At 35.0% G+C, this 20,715-nt stretch overlaps 1 non-coding gene across 1 annotated transcript; it reads right to left on the bottom strand.

Annotated features, from left to right (window-relative positions):
• Window positions 1–5,223: 5,223 nt before the first annotated feature.
• LOC114030207 lies at window positions 5,224–5,330 on the bottom strand. Its single transcript, XR_003567563.1, has one exon. It is a non-coding gene; the product is annotated as a U6 spliceosomal RNA (small nuclear RNA).
• Window positions 5,331–20,715: the final 15,385 nt, after the last annotated feature.

Raw genomic sequence — 20,715 nt, 5'->3', positions numbered from 1 at the left:
TTTTTGAGGTGGCAAATAATGGGAATCTGAAGGAGTTCCCATAAATTGGGAAGGATTGAAGAAGTTAAGGCAAACAAATGTGATGGAATGTGCTATTGTGTTGAGCTCTTATCAATATAATAACCAATTAGGATTCCAGAAAACTAGTGTTGAAACATGCTGGTCACCTTCTCATAGACAGGTGATTGGGGAAATTTTTTTTTTGAACATGGACAAGGTAGAAATTTGCTTTGTTTAACTATACCTGTTTGTGATGGGTTTTCTTTTTTCTTTTGTCTTCTATTTGAATGAAGGAGGAAGGTTGGAGTAAAAGGCTAAGAAGGAAGATCTTGAATGATTAAAGAAAGTAAAATATATATTTTTAAATGAAGATAAGACATAAAATGGCTGAACTGATGATGAAGGCTTAGGGTCCCAAGCAGTACATAGCTGACTGACTTAGGTCTCTGTGATCCCTGGTGGTCCAACTTAGAGAATAGAATAGCAGCAGCAGCAGCAGCATTGTGAGGGCAGAAAATAGCTAGGGTGTCTATGTCTTTCATTTGGAAAGCAATCTAATCATTTGCCAAGTTTTGTTGAATTATCACAATATCTCTCACCTATGTCCCTTTCCTACCTAAGTCCCTCATTATCTCTCCCCCTGGACTATTGTAAGAGTTCTGGAAATAGTCTCTCTACCTTTACTATCTCCTCTATCTAGTCCACCCTTTGAACCACTGCAAAATGCCTTCCTAATGAATAGTTCTGATCATATCACTCCTCTGATCAAAAATTTTGAATGACTCTCCATTACCTATATGGATAAAATAAAAGTTTCTTTGGCTGGCATTCGAGATTCTAAAATATGACTCCAATTTCTTCTGTATTTCAGACAAACTAAACTACTAACCATCTAAAATCTTATCTTGCTCTCTCCTGCCACTATCTTGTCTGAAAATGATTCCCTCTGAGTATGGATTTTCTTCTTTTCTTTCAAGGCCTCCTTGAGGTGGCACCTTCTCCATGGAACACTCCCTGTTGCCCCAACTTAGAATGATCCCTCCCTTACTCATTCTTCCATATGTTTTTGAGTTGTTCTATTAATTTATCATATTCTACTTCCTATTGTAATTATTTAAATGTTTTTAACTTCTCTATTAGATTATAAATTGCTTGGGTAGAGGCACTATGCCTCAAATCAATATATTATTTTTATGTAGAACAATGTCCTAAATAGAGTAGATAAATAATAAATATCTGATGAATTGAATTGCATTGAATATATTTTATAGTATTGTTATAAGTAGAGTTGTATTAGACCTTTCTGTTTTTTTACATTTAACTTCAATTTTTCCCAATTACATGTAAAAAAAAAATTAACATCCTTTTTTTCCCCTAAATTTTGAGTTCTATATTGTCTCCCTCCTTTTCTCCCTACCACTCCTTGAGAAGGCAAGGAGGAAAATGTTCAATATATGACGATATTACTCATCAACTGCTGTTGATATCATGAGTCTTGAAGAAGCTTATTTTCCCAAACTACTCAGGATGGGGGAGTTAGATAGCAAAATTGTACTTCTTTCAAAAAAATGTGTTTGATGCAGTTTTCATTAAAAAAAAAACTATTCTCTTCTGTCTCAATTAAATCTTTTATCTAACTGTTTTTCCTTGCTTGGACTGGTTAAGGTGCCCAGTTCTAAGTTAAATCCAGAAGCTTAAGATTAAAAAAAAAAAATAAGAGTGTGTGCATGGGGCTGGGCGGGAGAGGGAGCGGGGGTAAGCTAAAAAAGATAGCATTAGAATCTCTCCCATAGGGAGTCCATGAAACGTAGTCTGTGAAAGTCCAGAGTTTAATTGGCTAGATCAAAGATTGCAAAAATTAAGACTAATATTTATCTATAGCAAATATAAATAAGTGAAATAGCTTTTATTAAAGCATATTTCAGGCTCAAAAATAGGGCAAACAAAAGCAAAAAATACCAAGAAGTACTCCTTTATAATTTCCTCATTAAGGTGCAGCAGGGTGTAATGAAAGGAATCTTAATTATTCAGTCATAAGATCAAGATTCAAGGCTCAGCTGTTCTCTTGACAAATTTTGCCACTTGGGAGAGTCTGTTAAAATGACTGTTTTCTCATCTGTAAAATAAAACTGCCTGTATTACCCTGTATTACAGGGTTATCAAGAAGAAAATATCTACAAGTTGTCAAATTACTATATCAATTTGAGTGATTATTAGCTATTTTATAAGATCACATAGTTTCTCATAGAGAAAGATTGCTTATAGCAATTATGGCATTGTCTTAGTGGAAACAGAATTTTGGCCAATAGGAGCAATTTGATTCTGTAACCCTTTGGCATTGTGTAAACAGCTATCAACACTTTCCGGTATAATAGAGCACGATGTTTTCAACATTCTATCAGGAACTTCAAAACTTATCTGAAACTTTCAGCAAAGCAAAATACATTTGTCAGTTTCTCAAGAAGGGTATTAGAACTTTTATGAAGATTTTTTTCTTTTCTTTTTGAAGTGTCAGTTCTCATTGTTGATTAGACATGCTGCAATACTAAAATGTGTCCATTCTTTTAGGGGCTGTGGCACATCATACAAAGGACAGATTCAAACAGATTCAATAATAAAAAGAAGTCCTGCAGAGTTTTCTATTTTTAAGTGAGGCCAATTCTAGGTACTGTAGCATGACTCAAAAGTTTGTAAAATTTTCATCACCTTTAGGAAGTAAATATTTATGGATTACACTGTGGCAAAAGTTCTACCTTTTTTACCATTAAAAGAATTGTATTGCTATTATTCTCTCTAACAATGAAATTAACTTGCATTTAAGTTTGTGACTATTTATATGGAGCGTACGAAAGCCATCCATTGAAACATACTGATAGTTAATAACCATTCATAAACATGTAAAGAATAAGAATTACTAAGAAGATTGTTTAAATGTGCTTTTGTGCAAAAATTTTGGCCAAAAAGAAATAGAGCACAACATTTATTTATATAAGATCTCTAAATACCGAATTTAGAATTAAACAATAAGGAGATTTCATAAATAATAATTACAAACTGAATTCTCCTTAAGATTGCATATAGATGACTGGATTTGGAATCAGGAAGTTAGAGGATGAAATTATGTATCTGAAATTTCCTTTGGTAAATCATTTATTCTCTCAGATTCTCAGTTTCTTCAACTTTTAAATAAGAATAAAAATCCAACATATTCCCCACATATTTACCAATGTGATTTTCTTTAAAGTGAAAGACTGATAATGTCACATACCTGTTCAATAAACCCCACTGGCTGCCTATTGCCTCCAGAACCGAATAGAAACTACTCTGTTGCTTAGATCTTTTTACAACTTGCCTCAACCTTCTGAACATTATGAAAATTTTCCATATAACTGCCTTTCATATACTCTATAGTCCATCCAAATTATATTTGCTTTTTCATTCAAGATATTTCATTTCCAGTCTCTGTATCTTTGCACTGGCCAATTCCCATTCTTGAGATGTACAGTTTGCCCAGCTCCAGCTCTGAATCCATACCTGCCTTCAAGACTCATTGTAAGGACCACTTTCTACAAAAGGCTTTTTTCTTGATCACCTCAGCTTCTAGTGTCTTTCCCTTCTTGCAAGATTAACATATACCTGTTTTATCTTTTTAGGTTTTTATTTATGTCTTCTGTTTACCATATCTCTATAGGTGTCGCCAGTATCTTTACCCCTCCATCTCCTATATACCCATACCATATAACAAATAGTATTTTTTAAAGAGAAAAAAAACAACTCAGCACAACTGAATCAATTAATAGGGAAAGTCCAAAAACATATCCAATGTGTAACATCTGTGGTCTTCCCGCCTCTACAAACAGGTAGATTTGGGAATATCTTCCCATAACTCTTCATTCAAGCCCTGTTTAATCTTTATAATTCTGTTAAAATTACTTTTTTTTTTGGTGTGTTGGTCTTTCTATTTACATTGTTGCAATTACTGTATATATTATTTTCTTCCTTCTACCTCATTCTGCATCAGTTCAAGTAGATATTTTTGGCTTCTCCATGTTCATCTTATCTGTGATTTCTTACAGCACAGTAATATTTCATTACCTTTATGTACCACAATTTGTGTAACCATTTCTCAATTGACATAGGCATCTATTTTTTGTCCAATTCTCAGCCATCACTCTGCTATAAATATATTGGTGTATATAGGGACTTTCTTCTCATTGTTACCTTCCTTGGGACATAAGTATCTTATTGAAAGGATATGGACATCATAGTAACTTTATTTTCATAATTTCAAATTGCTTTTCAAAATAGTAATACAATCTCAAAGCTCTACCAACTACGTATTAATGTGTCTATCACTCCAAAATACCATTAAGATTGACTATTATCATTTTTTGGTCATTTTTGCCAGTTTGCAGAGTGTGAGGTGAAACTTCAGGATTGCTTTGATTTTCATTTCTGCTATTATTAGTGATTTGGAACATTCATGTGGTTGTGAATACCTTGCAACTCTTCTTTTGAGAACTATTCGTTCATGTTCTTTGACCACTTATATAGTGGGAGAATGCTGTGTGTATATATATACACACATAAATGACATTTATACATACATATACTTTATATACGTGTGTATATATACACATATGTATGTATATAAACATTGGCATATGTACATATATTGTGTATATACATATATACATTTGTACATACATATATACTTACATTTATATATAATAGATAACATGTGTATATACACATATAGGTATATATGTGTTTTTGTGTATCTTCTATACGAAACCCTTATCAGAGAAATTTTAGACAAGAATTTGTTTTTTTCTCATTCACTTACCTCACTTCTTATCTTAGATGTGTTAATTTATTTTCTGCATAGAAGTTTTTGAGTTTCATGTAATCAAAGTTATCTATTTTAACTTTTGTAATTGCTTCTGTCTAATGTTTGATTAGTGCGTCTCCTACCCATATTTGTGAGAGGTATAAGATCTGCTTCTCTTCTAATTTTTAATAGTTTCATCATTTATATTGTTGATGTATCCATTTGTAATATACTGAGGAATATTGTTTAGTGTTGATCTAAGCCAGGGGTGGAGAACCTGCAGCCTTAAGGCTACATGTGGTCCTCTAGATTCTCAAGTGTGGCCCTTTGACTGAATCCTGTAAGGGCGCATGTTTCCCACCCTTGTCTAAGCCTAGGTTCTGACAGGCTACATAAATGTGAAACCCTTCACAGATCTGAGTGTCATCCTAATGTATCGGCCATGTTAATCTTTATATCTTTCCAATTTTGGTATATGTGGTGTCAAAGAAAGGACAACATGTTTCTGTTTTGTGTATGTTTTGCTACATGTGTGCATAGGAATGCTTCTGGACTCAGGCCAAGTCCATCTTACTCTCAGAGATCTAAGGGCTATGTATTACCCTCAATGTTTTCTAGGGGTACCAATGAGGGAGCAGTGAGGTTAGCTTTATTTAATGCTATTGGCTCAAAAACCTCTTTCAGTGTGTTCTTCCCACTATTAGTGAGAGTTATTAGCATTCCAGTTACATTTAACCAGTTAACAATGATTAACTCTTACACATAGATATTTATTTTTAAAAATATAACAAGTACCAAAAAAGATTTCTCCTGAAAACTTGAGGGCATACTCTCCTCTATAACATATTAGTCCCTGGGGAAAGTAAATTTTGTTTTATTGAAGTCTCTAGAAAGCATTCCACCTGGCATGGCCAATGGGTGGATGAGTGGTCTCAATTCTCACTGGGCTGTGTCTTAAAGGTTGTTCCTTTGGGGCTGTTATAGTGGACTGGCTGGAAGTAATACCTAGAAGGGATTCCACTCTTGGTCTGCCTGGTAGTTTATTACCCCGAACTCTCAAAACACAGAAAAAAATGTACATATCTATGGTGACAGAAATTAAGACATAACCTTTGTTTCCTTCCCACCTATAGAGTGACATTTTCTTTGCTTCTGCTCTTTACACATTCAGGAGGCAATATGATGTCTCAGGTGGCAGTGATTCAATGCGGGTAGGGATAGAGATTGAATTTGTGATTTCATTGATATAGAGAACTTTCAGATAAGGACATTCCTTTTATTGATATAGGTTGGCACTTGCTTCTGCAACTTAAAGTCTTATTGAGTTGTCTGTGGTCATAAGAATTTAAACAAATTGCCCAGGGTGACACAGCCAGTATTTAGCAAAAGCCGCAGGAGAGGCTAGCTTCCTTGGTCAACTACGTGACATAGTAGATAGAGTATTGGACTTGGAGTCACAAAAACCCTGAGTTCAAATTCTGTCTAAATTACTAACTGTGTGACCTTGAGCAACCTCTCAATTTCAGTTCCCTTCATCTGTACAATATGGATAATAATGTTGTCAGTCATTTTTAGTCACTCTTCATAACCTCATTTGCGGTTTTCTTGGCAAAAATACTGGAGTGGTTTGCCATTTCCTTCTCTAGCTAATTTTACAGATGAAGAAATTGAGGCAAACAAGGTTAAGTGACTTGCCCAGGGTCACACAACTAGTAAGTGTCTGAGGCCAGATTTGAACTCAGGAAGATGAGTCTTCCTGACTCCAGGCCCAATGCTCTATCCACTGTGCCACCTAGCTGCTCTTAGAATAATAACAATAATAATAGCATCTACTAAAATCCTTTTATTAACCTTAGAGCACTATGCACAGATATTATTATTGTTACTATTATTATTATTTCTCATTCTGAGTGGCCCTTATTCTGCCATGCCATACTGCATCTCAATAGATGCTTCTGAACTGGAGTAAACTCAAGTAAAAAGGAAATGAACAGTATTTCAGCAGAGTATAATGCAACATTTAAAAGTAATACTATATTATCTTTATACCATTTTATACTCTAAATAACCTCTGCCCTATATGGTATCTAGAAAAGGAGAGATTTCTCCTCCACCACCATGGAAATATTTATGAGGATCTTTATTGGACTGTGAGTTTCAAGGGAGTCTTCTTTCACCAAATTAAGTTTTGGACCTCAATCATTTAACTATATGCTTTCTCCACCAGAAAGGAGACATAGCTATTCATTTTCTATATTGCTTTCCCTTTAATTTCTCATTTTGAATAACTGTAGCCTTTGTTATTGACTCATCCACTACCTAATCCAATACAGCAGCAGTCTTGAGCAAGAACTGAAAGACAGAGTAATTACAATGACTCACAGGGTATTTTGAAGCAGGTAATGCTTGTTTTTATAGGTTGTCCAGGACTAAATACAAATGTCTCATTCCAGACATACACATATCTGTGTCCCATTTAACCTAGGTAGCATATAGAAGTAAAAGATTAATGGTCTTCCCATTTCTAGGCTTCATGCCTGTTATCTACTAATATCAATTTGACATTTTGAGGGATATAGGTCAGGTAGTCATGGCAAGGCAGTAATTTCATTTAGCCATAGGTGCTTTGAGCCATGATTAATTCAATATTTGATAAAACACTTCCACGTGGTGTTACTCCATTTCAAACCTACGTAGGAGTATGGTTTCATATATTATAAGAAGACACATAAAGGGATGATAAATATAATCAAAGGTAATTTAGATTTTTAAATGATGTGTGATATTTAAAAATATTTTAAGGGACTTCTATGTTATGACTCTATGTGTCTTAAACATCTGTTATATATTTTTTCATCTACTGAAGACTTCCTTGTTCACCTGGTAAATTGATTCAACTCTATAGTAGGCTCTTTACTTGAATCCCTCATCCCTTTTCTCTATCATTCCTGTAATGCCCTGCCAAACCTCATCTTTCAATTATGCCACCCACAAACCACTACTCTTACCCTTATTCACATATTGTGAAATAGACCTGGAGAAAGAAATGAAACTGTGCTGATTGCAGGAACTATAAATTAATGTTTCATCTTCTCAACTGTATCTTTGTTGCAGCAAGGAAAAGCCAGGCCTACCCTTGTTCTAAACTCAGTATACTATGCTAGCAGAGACTATTATTTAAGATATTTTCATGTTAAAAGTGTTCATTAAAATTTATTTCTCCTCTTCTATAAGAACAGTGCTTTGTCGTGAATCTTCCCCAAACTGCCTTTTTTTTAGTCCCCAATCATTTTTTTTAATATTCATTAAAAAAATTCAGTTCCAAAATTTCTCCCTCCCTTCAACCTTACTCCAAACCATCGTTAAGGCAAGCAATATAATATGTGGTATTCTTCAAAAAATATATTTCTCTAAAATTAATAGAAGTCAATTTGAGATTGTAATTATTGCCTACATTTGTGAGGATTTTCTATAGGCTAAGATGGGATGAAGAAACAAACAATGGATATTTCTGAATTGTTTATATTTTCACTTGATCCAAAATTAATTGTTTTTTGATTACATCTTTCTATTTTAGTCTTACTAAATGAAAGATTCAATGCTCATTTGTCTCTGGAGAATGAGAAGAAAATGAGAAGAATGAGAAGAAAAAATACTGGTGAAATACAACCATATATTCCTATGTTCATCACTTTTAAGATAATGCTTTATTATTCGTATGTAAGTCCCTTTAAGAAAGGAACATACTCATGAATGATGATTAACTGATTTGCCAATTGTTCTTTCTCAGTGAGGACATTGGTCAGAATTTGGTCTTTAGTTGTAATATATACTTCATATTTAAATGAAAAACAAGAGTAATTTCATATCTTCTATTTTGTCTTCTCTAGGGCTATTTCCATGGTCTGTTTATTTTATTACAATTATTAGCTTTTTATAAGCTGCTACTCTTCATGAATTAGCCTCACTTACAAAATTACTTGTATAAAAGGAAGATCAGCCATTAGACCTGAAAACTGAAGGAAAAAAAAAACGCAACCTTGTTAAAAAGATAAACTACACTTGTCCTAAACCAAAATTGCCTTCCCTATCTACTACTGGGTGTTTTTTCATAAACAATGAATTTTTAAGCAACTAAAAAGTATTTTATTTGTAAGCTGCTATAACTTCCTGTGAAGGTAACTATAATTATTTGATATAATGAATTTATTCAATTCTCCCTTAATCAGATTCTCTAATCTGGAGGTAAGAAAATGACTTATTCATACCTGAGGGGGAAAAAATCAGCTCCTCCATTTCTTTGTATACAGTGTGCTCATGCGCCCTTCTGAGTCTCAACAAGAGAAATGTGGAAGAGAATATAAAGCACTAATTGGATTGTAGTGCAGTAATAAAAAGAGTTTTTAGGCTAACCACTCAGAACAGTTTAGTAATACTTTGCTATGAAAGGAAGACGTGGAATTGTAAGCATTTAGATAACTTCAAACAGAAAGCAAATGGCACTAGACGATATGCAATATTCAGACAAATAAATTCAAGAACCCCTATAGACAGCACTTATTAATCACCTACTAGGTTTAGAGCAAATTTTGAAGTTTTTTTTTTTCAAATGATAAAACTCATGTTTGGAAAATTGCTATAATAGAATTGGTGTGTGTGTGTGTGTGTGTATGTGTGTGTGTGTGTCTGTCTGTGTGTGTGTGTGTCTCTGTGTGTGTTTATAGTGGAGTGTCATTAGAGGCAAGGTGAGATGCAGTGTTAAAATGCCAAAAGGTAAACTCAGAGTTAACAGCATCACTCACATAGCTAATTTTTTGCTCATTCTCTTTTCCAGATTAAGTAATAGTATAGTGGGCACATTCTGGAGTATAATCTGAGATTGAGAGAAATATGAAAACCTATCTTCTTAATTATTTCAGGCTTCCATTTTCCCCATGGGATGAGTGACTCCCCCCACATCAAAACTCCAAATGCAAATGATTAAACACTTTTCTATTATCAGCTATTCTTAGAATCAAGTAACAGAAAATATAGGCACTAAATTAGCAAGCTCCAATAATATGATAAACTGAATTAATTCACTACCCTTTCCTTTCTCCTTGCCCTGGTTCCTCATTGGTCTGAGGGATAGGGGCTAGAAAGAAAAATGATTAGACAGGTAAAATTAATGGGATCTTTTCCCAGCAAAACATTCTGGGGCAGCAAGGTGAGAAAGAGGCTATGAATTGCTATGTTCTTGCTCTCTTCAATTGAAGCTGAAAAGTGTTTCATCTTTAAATGGTTCTATGTGTCTATGCTAGGGTTTCCTACTTTCCTCTTATAACTGTCTCAAGTCCCCTCTTGCTATGCACTGGCTTTCATCTCCTCTCATCTCCTCCCTTCCATTCATGCTCTACAGAGAGATTTCAGCTGAAGCTTGGTATTCATCTGTTTTTCTTGTAGATGGGGGTTGTGTAAGGGGAGAGGAGGGGAGGGTGCCTGTCTAATATTCTCTGCCATGCTTAAAAGGAGAAATATAGTCCCTATGGCAGTGTTTATTCCTCATTCTCTGCTTTTCCACTCTACCACAAAGCCTAGGTGGTCATTTCTGTAAGGCCATAGGACCTGGAACCCTTAGGGATTCTCATGTGTGCCTATATACATTCCAGTCCACCATATGACCTTGGGTCCTCCAAAGTCAGGCTACATTCATAAATAAAAAGTCTTGTAAGAGATGTGTTTACTGTAGCAAAGTGGATAGCATTCAACTTTGAATTAGGAAGACCTAGGTTCAAAACCCTCTTCTGAAACTTTTTATTTGTTCATAAGGAAATCAATGAGTTTTTCAGCCTCTGTTTCATCATGTTTCATCATGTTTTCAACCTATAATAATACTGATAGTTCCTACTTCCTAAGGATTTTGTGACATTTAATAAAGCTAATATATCATGTTTTATAAGTTTTAAAAACCAAATAAATGCCAATTATTATTCTTTTTCTAGTCAGACTGATGTATATACTTTCATACTGTTATTTATATAAGAAGCATAGCATATGTTCTTGATATGATGAGAAAACATCAAGTTGAAGAAATCCTGATTTTCAGCAATTAATAACATACTATGCACTATATGTGACACTACACAAAATTACCAGATTAGACTAGCACATGAGTGACTAAATCCTTTTGACCATCTTTATGATCTCTACCTATTGGTGGGGCTGGGTCAATTGGGCAACCAAGAATTCAGTGGTAAAAGCAACCAAAACGATTATTTGACCTTTTTTTTTTTTTCAATCTCCAGTTCAGGCATCTCACATAAAAAGACCAAGCTTGAAACTCAATACCTTCCCATCAATGCTGAAAAGTACATTGAGTTAGAGTAACTTTTTGATTAAATGTTATGCCCTCAGCCCTTACTTTACAGTAACTGAAAACCTTATCATGGATGAATTAGATATTAAAGTGTCTATCTAAAGCAGATCAGAAGTATCACAATAAGTTCTACTTGGAGGAAAGGAGTTCATACCTCATCAGTGTTATATACATCAAAAGTTCTTTCTGTCTTTGGTCATCACAAAGCAAGATTGGAAGTTCCGAATGTAGGTAGTAGATGATCAGAATATATAGATAGCATTAGATGTAAATGAGTTATATTGTTAGATATAAGTTATTGGAAATAAATCCAATCTTAAGTGGCTGGGAAAGCAAATAAACTGACTTTAAATCTACTATAAAACCCATTGAAATCCAAATATTGTCATCCACACATTTAAGATTCAGCTAGGGGGTGCAATTGATAGTGCACAGACCTAGGAGTCAGGGATATCTGAGTTTGAAATCTGCCTCAGATACTCCCTAGCTATGTGGTCTTGGGTAAGTCACTTAAACTTCTCTCAGTCTCAGTTTCCTCATCTGTAAAATGGAGATGATAATAATAACACATACCTCATAAGGTTGTTATGAAAAAAAATAAGTCAATATATGGAAACCACTTCACCAACTTCAAAGCACTCTATAAATGCCAGCTATTGTGATTAAAATGTTTTATCTACCCTGGCATATTATCATGGGATAATTGTAGAATGGTCATTGAACCAGAACTAAGGTGATACAATCATGTTTTTATTCTTGGGTCCTAAAATTTATAGGGTGGTGACACCATTGCACTTTAGCAGCATAGGAAACAATTAAGTTTAGCACCTTGTTTGCATCACTAATATCTTAAACTAGGGAGCTACTAAACAGCATTCTTCCTCTATCCCACTAGTACACATATGATATAGATTCTTCCCTGCAAGGGAAGCTGATTTCTCTTCTGTGGAAGTGATCTTTCCCCAGCCTTTGAAACATATTACCTCAGGCATCTTTCCTAGAAAATTCCTAATAATGGCTCTATTTGGATTTCCCAAATTGACTCTCTTTCTCTCTCTTTCGCCATACACACACATACACACACACACACACACACAGAGACACATACATGTACATACACATATACGCACACACACACACACATATATATATCATGGAATATGTAATATATAGTGTATTTTTGTGTGTGAACACTCATAGACACACATATATACATATATTATACTCTAAGATATATACATATATTCTCATATATATGCACATACATACATACACACATATTATATATATATATATATATAATATATATATAAAATTACTTAACTATCAAAATCATGGGATTTAGATGAGAGGAACCATAAGTATTGCTTAATATAACCTTCAAATTTTATGGATAAGGATACTGAGGCTCAAATAGGTTTAATTATTTTACCTTTTCTTTTTTTCAATCTTCACTTCAATCATCTCACATAAAAAGACAAACCTTGAAACTCAAGGTTTCAAGCTATATTTGTATATATACTTTCCATATTAAACTATAAGCTTTATGAAGGTAAGGCCTGGGTCTTATTGCAATTGTGTAGCTACCCAATAACACTTAAAATGGTCTACTACACAAATAGACACTTAATAAATATTTTTGGAATGATAAATTGGGACCTTGACTTTCTCTTAATCAAATAAGCACACATGTGTTACTACTTTTAATTCCTATTTATATAAAAGATGTCCTCTGTGACATTAATTATGAGCTGCATTCTTTGCTGAATATGACTGTGAATCTGTCATACACAGAGCTACTCTGAGCTGAATTCAGAAATAGAATAGTTGACCTTTGCTTACACTTTTCTATTGAAGTATAAAACTATGATTATAGCAACACAATTAACTGACTAGAACTTTGCATTAATCAACATTTTATTATCATGAGCATGCCATTTTTGAGAGTCTGAGAAAAATCATACACCTGACAAAAAGCTGCTATCAAACCTAGTAAAAACAAAATAAACATAATACATACTAGGATACATGCTAATGATGGGAACTAAGGTAAGCTGCTTAACTTTGCTGATTCTTGGTTTCAGCAATTATAGGAGGAGAGCAATAATAATTGCACTACCTACCTCACAAGGCTATATATAAGAAAGCATTTTATCAACCTCAAAATGCTATTGAAATGTGAATACTTATTGTCAGTAGCACAATGGTAATTGATGCTCAGAATAAGGCTTTCAGTTAAATGTTATATTAAACTCTCAATGAGAGATCCTTTCTCTAAGCAAATTTTAATTAATCATAATTAATTAATTTAATCTAATGTCAGTTAATCAAGGTGTTTTTCTTCAGGGGATACATCTGGCAATGTGTTGGGAACTTTATTTATTTATTTATTTGGCATCTGGGTGAGAAGCAATAGGAATTGAGCTGTAATGTTTGCTCTCCGTTAATAAGGTCATAATGACATAAAATGTTGGATCTGGAAGAGATCTTGTCATTCCTCTCTTCCAACCCCTTCATTGGACAGAGTAGAAAACTGAGGCCATGAAAGGTGATGTGATTTTCACAAGGTGACACAAATGGTAGGTGGTGAAACTAGGATTCAAATAAGAACTCAGGTCTCTTGACTCCTAATCCAGTAACCTTTCCATTGTATTAAACTGCCCCTACCAGTAGGTCAACCAGTTGCTACTTAACTTCACCTCAGAATTCCCAATAATTCTAAATTGTTATTTGTCCTTTGTTTTCAAAGAGGACCGATGCCATCTCAGGGTGATGTCTTAACTCATGCGTGTGTTGGATTTAAGTGAGGCAGAGTTGCACAGAGTCATCAGCCTCAGTCTCTTTTCCAAATTCATAGAAGTCCAGTGGAAAGATAAAAATAAACACAACTGCCAAAGGGCTGGGATGCAGTGACCTAGACATCTTGGAAGTCTGACCAAACTCTCAGTGCCTGCCTCAGCTGCCTTCATGAAAGGGTATTGGAACAAATTGTTTTCATCTACACATTCTATTTGGGGAAGTCTTCACATGCTTGGGGTAGATACCCTAATAGCTCACCAGTGAGTTCAGTTACCCTCAATATGGTTTAGCTATTGTGCATCCTACAGCTTCTTGGAGGTGAGAGTTGAGTGCCAGGTGGACACAAAAGGTAGATGAGCAGCCCTGAAAGGGCTCTCAGCAAGACCTCACACCACACCAGAAATGCTAGTCCTCCCTGAACACCCCATACACCAGTAGGGCTAAGGAGAAAGTGTCCTTTACTAACCCAGAAACTTTTCTAAGAATCAGAGGCTTTTCCACTCTGGGCACATGCAGTGCTTTCAGGAATTCTAATGCCCCAGGCTCTTAATCCATCTATGGTTTCTGACAAGCTTCTGATGAATTTTCTCCTGATTCTGTTTTAACAGAACTATTGATGGTCTAGCTTAGCAATCTATAACTGGCTAGTCTCTCTTCTAAAGAGTAATTGAGAGTTTTTGAAAAAAAGAGAGTGATATGATTAAAATCTTGCTTCATTCAGCTTGAGAAAGTATGGTATGGTAGAAAGGTAGAAATATTTGGAGTCAAACATCTAAGTTAGAGTCCCCATTTTATCAATTATTACCTGTTTGACCTTTGATAATTTATTTATTTATTTTTTCAAGGCAATGGGGTTAAGCTAGTGAGTGTCAAGTGTCTGAGACTGGATATGAACTAAGGTCATCCTGGCTCCTGGGCTGGTACTCTATCCACTGCACCCCCTAGCTGCCCCTGACCCTTACTAATTTAATTGAACATTATTGTTTCAGTTTTCTTTTCAGGGAAATGACAGGTTGGAATAGATTATCTCAGAGGTATCTTCCGGTTCTAAGTATATGATTCTATGACTCCTTGATTTCATTCAATAAATATCTATTGTATCTATTGCGTCTTGTATTAGGTTTATAATACAAAAAGGAATGATTGCACAGTTACTGCTTCAAGGATTTTATAATCTAGTGGGTGAGATAATACTTAGGTTAGGGATAGATACTGGCTTATGAGCCCATTTGAATTGGAAATTCCCACCTAAGAAAAAGCTTCTTATCAGTATAGATCCTTACTTTCTGTCTGTGGAACTAAAAGGTTAAGTGACTTGCCCTGAGTCATCCAGCTGGTGTGTATCAAAGGTGGGACTTTGGTTCAGTTATTCCAACTCCCTAAACACTATCCCAGGCTGCCTCTCCAGTTTGGCATGCACATTAAATGTCTGTATTTCTCATATAACCGGGGAAGGATCACTTTTATCTGTGGGAGTGGAAGAGTAGGTTAGCAACAGCAGGGGGAAAGCAGATGTGTGTGGGAGCCAAGTGGAACCAGCTTACTAGAGTCAATTGTTAAATTTTCATTGTGAGCATCTGTACCTTGAGAATCAGCAAATGCTGCTAATAAGGGCTTGATTTATTATTTTGTTTATTGCCCAGAGTAAAGAAGGTGATAGAGGAAATGTTACTGCAGATGGAAATTAAAAGTGTGTCCTGAATCTTTTTTTTTTTTTTTTTGAGAATTAGTTGTTCAATGTTTGCTAGCACACCTCTGGTGGAAGGTAAAAGGAAGTACTGGGACATACTGAAAGGATCAGGAGGAAGATGAACAGTAAAAGTTGATGAGGAGCAATCAAAGAGTTAGGAGGAAAATCAAATAAGAATTATGACTTTGAAGTCAGGGGAAAGAGACTATGCAGAAAGAAAGGAATGACATCAGTGTCAAAAAGAGCAGAATGGTCTAGGAACATGAAAACTTAGCAACTTCTAGACCATTGGTGACTCTGGAGAGTTATGAGGTGGTTAAATTCTGAACTAAATCTGTGTGATGGGAATGGAAACTGAAGGTATGGTTGTGGAAGTTAGTTATATAATATTTCATCACATGAACCCATTGAGTTTTTCACAAAAAGCTTAAGAATACAATATAAATTAATTGAATTTCCATTGATAACATTCCCATTTAAAAGTCACTGATAAAGCATTCAAATTTAATACAAAATCACCATAGATATTGAGTATATTGGTGGGAGATTGTAATCTTTGTTTTTGTGTATATTATGATATATATAATTTTCTTTAGTAAATTTGGTATAATATTATTTATTTTTTCATATAGTTAAATAAATGGTTATGTTTAAAACCCAAAGGGGTTGTATAGATAGAAAATAAATTGGCTGGGGCCTCTGGCTGGAGTGGTAAGTAGGTGAAATATGTTTCCTCTCAAGTGGGTTTTCTAGGGTCAGGTGTGTTCTGGGAAATGTTTAACAACTAGCTTTCTGAAAACAGAAATATATGGAGGACACACTTTTAAGTTTACTATGTATTATTAACATTTTCTGAATATAATCAATAATTTCTGAACAATCAATAAAGAAAGAAAATCAAGCCATAATTTGTAGTGGTTACTGATTTCTGAGGTGTCGATGCTCACACTGAACAATTTCCTGTCAATAGCAGTACCAGCTAGTGCCAATACACCTCTGACAGGGCACTAAGAGAGTTTTTGGTGGGTGCTGGTGATGGTGGTCATTGTCATTGTGGTCATCATGATCACATTGTTCATGATCATGGCATGTTTTTGTTGTCTGGGCACTGAAACCAACTGGTATGAAAGGAGGTTGGAGGAAGTGAGCTGAAACCAGACAAAGAGTATCATGTGACCACATCAATCTAGCACAGTGCCTGAGGGCTCATAGTAGATACTTAATAAGATCTTGTTGGTTGATCTTCCCTCTGAGGGAAGAGGAGTATATGAGTCTCACTTCTTTTCTAAACTCTGATTCCTTTGATCTTTCTGTGCATAATATCCTGGTTTAAGGTCACATCTTAAAGAATAGCTCAAATTTGTGACTAAACATGACTTGAAAATTAATTTTTAATGAGAATCATTGTAGAAGATACACAAAGAGAGACAATTTTATATATTATAGAAAATATGTAATACCAGTTTCTATTTTGTTAATGAGGAATTAACAGAGACTCCAACCGGAAACTCAAAACAATGCTGTGGGATATGTAGTACAGGTATTATTATCCCCACCTTATAGACAAGGAAATGAAGCCTCTGCAAGAGTAAATGATTTTTCTTATGCTCATATAAGAATATATGAAGCCAGGTTTTCTGACTCCTGGTTCTGATGTTCCTGGCTGTTTCTCTTGATGGTGTTAGGCCAAATTCACAGATTTAAAGTTTCACAAAAGGTAGAAATGAAATTCTCTTTAAGCAGACCAGCTCCTTTGCAAAATTTGTTTTCATGTATTTATTCATGTATTTATGCATTTATTTATGTACTTATTTATTTGCATTTTTAAACATTGATTTCTCCTTTTTTTCATGTGATATGGTCAAAGATTAATGGGAGTGCAGTCCACATATCTGCTGCTGCTAGACTAGCCCACTTATCTAGTGCTCAGTGTCAGGCGTGATCACTATTATTCACTGTCCCAGTCTCTGATATAAAATCAGCATTGTTCACTTTATGGAAGGGAGTGGTATGGTTTCAAGATTGCTTCTCATCATTAGTTTTCAATCATAAGTGCAAAAACCATCTCTAGTAAAACAAGGTGGAAGGCAGGGGGTAAAAAAGTGTCAAGGGTAGAATAATAATAATAATAATAATAATAATAATAATAATAATAATAATAATAATCCATGTATTTTTTAAGGAACACGTTAAATTTTTTTGCTGAGGTAAAATAATGAATAATTAATGAAAATCCAAAGAATGGAATATAACCAAATAATTGGCAAAAGTCATATAAAGGACAAAACACTTTTTGGGGAACCTGGGTGGGATAGCTAAGTTTTTTTTTTTTTTTTTTAGCACTTTTTTTTAATAGAACCACACCTTTGCCTGGAACTTAAACAGTGCCCCAGACTCTCTGGACAAGTTATGATAACTGTTTCCACACCTTATTATTTTTGTTTCTGGGACTGCTTCAACAAGTCTGTTTTCACTCCTGGCTGAGGCCCAGGAATGTGTTTCAAGTTCTAAGGAAGGCCTTCTTAGCAAAATTTTCAGTATGTCTGTAGTAAGCAAAGAAGTTGATCTGTTCGGGTGTGCATTATAATGATAGGAATTAAGCAATCAATCAACAAGCATTTTTAAGCACCTACTATATACCAAGCACTGTGAGAGACACAGAGGATCCAAAGTACAAAATGACACAGTCCCCAGTCTGACAAAGTTTGTAGTATATCAGGGAAGACAATAAATATACATATGTTGTCATTGTTTGTCCTTTCTTCTCAAAGAGGACCATGACATTGGGAAGAGGATGTCATGACTTATGAGTGAATTGGATATAAGTGAGGGAGGGCTGTGCAAAGTCACCAACCTCATTGTCTCCTCTGGAGTCATCTGGGTCCAGTGGCAAGATAGAGATCAGGAAGATTGGCCATGGCCCAGTGATGTGGGAGACCTTGACATTTTTTTAAAAGCTAAGGTCTTTCCCAGGTCTCAGTTTGATTGAGGCAACACCCATTCAGTAATGAAGGCTAGGTAATAAATGAGAGTGACCTCTTCTACCAAGTTAAAAAAAAATGAAGAAGAAAAAGAAAAGAAAGAAAATCAATCTGGGAGGGGAAGACCCTCAAGGTTTCTGGCCAAAATGGAAACAATTACTATTTACACTCACTCTGAGCCATCAGTGTCCAAACAATGAATAAATCAGTCTTGGGCTAGGATCCATTGTTGGCCAATCAAGGAAAGCCAGAGTGATTTGAGTTTAAGGCATGATCCTTGAAAAAGAAATTTAAGTGTAAACCCCAAGTTATATTGGGAGGTTTCAGCAATCAAAATTTATATTCCTTTGGGCAAGTAAGGATATGATTCCCTACGTGGACAGAGGGAGAGAGAGAAGAGAGAGGGAGGGAAGGAAGGAAGGAAAGAAGGAAGGAAGGAAAGACGATATACACATATGATTATATACTGAATAAATACTAAATGCAAGGTAGTTAGGGAGAGATAACAGTAATAGTTGGGAGAATCAAAAAAGAGACTTTTGTAAAAAAAAAATTGTTACTCTACTTAGATCTTTAAGTAAGGGATTTGAAAAAGTGGTGATGAGAAGGTAGTGCATTCTGATAATGGAGGACAGCCAGTACAAAGGCAGAGAGACTGAGGTTGCAATGTAAAGTGTGAGCAATAGCAAAGATAACTGTTCACCTGGACAATAGAGGATGGGAGTGATATGTAATAAGGCTGGAAAAGGTACACAAGGTATGAGCTGAGAGGAGTTTTAAAAGGCAAGCAGAGTATGTGTTGCATTTTAGAAGAAACAGGGAGTTACTGGAATTTATTAAGTGTGAGGGGGAGTGGGGATATGGTTCAGACCATGAGCTAAAGGAAAATCACATTGACAACTGCATATAGGGGAGGTTGTACTGGGCAGAAAAGTAGCAGGGACACCAGTTAGAAGGCCATTAAAATATCATAGGTAAGAGTTGATAAAATACTTAAAATGGTGGTTACTGAATGGTGGAAGGGAATAGACTCCACAGATGCTCTAGAGCAGAGGTTCTTAACCATATTTTTTGTATTTTCTGGATTCCTTTGGTCATTTGGAGAAGGCTATGGATCTTTGCATTCTCTTGCTTTCTGTCTTTCATATATATGTGTGTATACATATTTATGTATGTGTGTATGTATACATACACACACATTTACATATAGATCCATCTATCCATAGAATACATATATGTTTATGTGTGTACATACACACATACACACACACACACACACACACACACACACATATATATATATGGGGGGTGAGAGAACACAAAGGTCCATAACCTTCTCCAAATGACCAAAGGAATATGTAATACCCATTCATACATATACACATGCATAATGTATATATATGTTTATATGTGCATCATATGTTTACATAATGTATATAAGTACTTAGATACACATATATAATATATGTATGTATACATATATTCATAGATGAAGGAAATGCTAAATTTCATTTAGAATTTAGTGAAAATGAAGTATTTTTTTTCCTATCCAACTTCACAGACCCCATGAAATCTATCATCTGTGGACCCCAGATTAGGAACTCCTTCCTTCTCTAGAGGTAGAAAAGTAATATTTGGGAATGTGGAGTAAGGGATCATGAGGATTTAAGCATAAAACCAATTCACCAAACCTACAAGATGAGAAGAATGATATAGAAATGGGGAAATTAAGAAGAGGGATGGTTTTGGTTGAAAGGGTGAATTCTGCTTTTTACATGTGGAAATTGAGAAAAAAAATATTTACCTATTTAACCACCAAATGTCATATTTAACTCTGCTATTATTAGAACAGAGGCAATGGATGGAGAATCTATCTGGACTCTAGAAGGTCTGGGTCCAAGGCCCAGCTCTTTCACATAACTTCTCAATGCCCCAGACAGCTCACCAATAGCTATTAGTTGCAGAGAACATGCTAATCAGCATTGGTAGAGGGAGTTGCCTTATCTGGAATTTCCCATGCTAATGAAATCACTAGTTTGATCTAGAAAAGGTATCATGT

The sequence above is a fragment of the Vombatus ursinus genome, unplaced genomic scaffold (assembly GCF_900497805.2).
Source record: "Vombatus ursinus unplaced genomic scaffold, bare-nosed wombat genome assembly UNPS02014945.1, whole genome shotgun sequence".
Classification (NCBI taxonomy): domain Eukaryota; kingdom Metazoa; phylum Chordata; class Mammalia; order Diprotodontia; family Vombatidae; genus Vombatus; species Vombatus ursinus.
This window is presented reverse-complemented; position numbering and strand designations above follow the sequence as displayed.